The following is a 590-nucleotide window of genomic DNA, read 5'->3' as shown; positions in this document are numbered from 1 at the left end:
AAAACCCAAACAGGAGCATTATTCATCAGATTACCGAGTGATCTGATTTCAGTCAATCACAGAATGTACAGTGAGTATTTAGAAATAAAAATACATAATGCGAGAAAATCTCAGGAAAGAGCTGAGCAGACTAGATCAAATCAGCACTTGATTGATTTCAATATGATGCTCCACTTGAGAGATAGAATCTATTTTTAGCCAGGTGAAATAGAACATTTCTTTTACTAATTCTTGTAAGCCTTACTCATATATGAAAATGTAAATAAAATCTCCTCCTGAACCAAACATTTTCAGATAGTTTCCTTTAACAAATAAAAGAATCAGTGCCCTTGAATTGTGGTGCTGGAGAAGAGTCTAGAACATATCATGGACTACCACGACAACTAATAGGTCTGTCTTAGAGAGGGTGAAACTAAATTTCTCTCTGGAGGTTAGGATTTTTAAGCTTGATCTCACATACTTTGGACACGTGGCCAGGAAAGACTAGTCTGTGGAGAAGGACATCATGCTTGGAAGAGTGGAGGGACAGCACAGAAGAGGAAGATCCTAGATAAGCTGGATTGACACAGTAACTGGGGCAATGAGCTTTG

This window comes from Elephantulus edwardii, unplaced genomic scaffold, assembly GCF_000299155.1.
Source record: "Elephantulus edwardii isolate Elephantulus edwardi_28Jun2011 unplaced genomic scaffold, EleEdw1.0 scaffold00299, whole genome shotgun sequence".
Taxonomy (NCBI): domain Eukaryota; kingdom Metazoa; phylum Chordata; class Mammalia; order Macroscelidea; family Macroscelididae; genus Elephantulus; species Elephantulus edwardii.
This window is presented reverse-complemented; position numbering follows the sequence as displayed.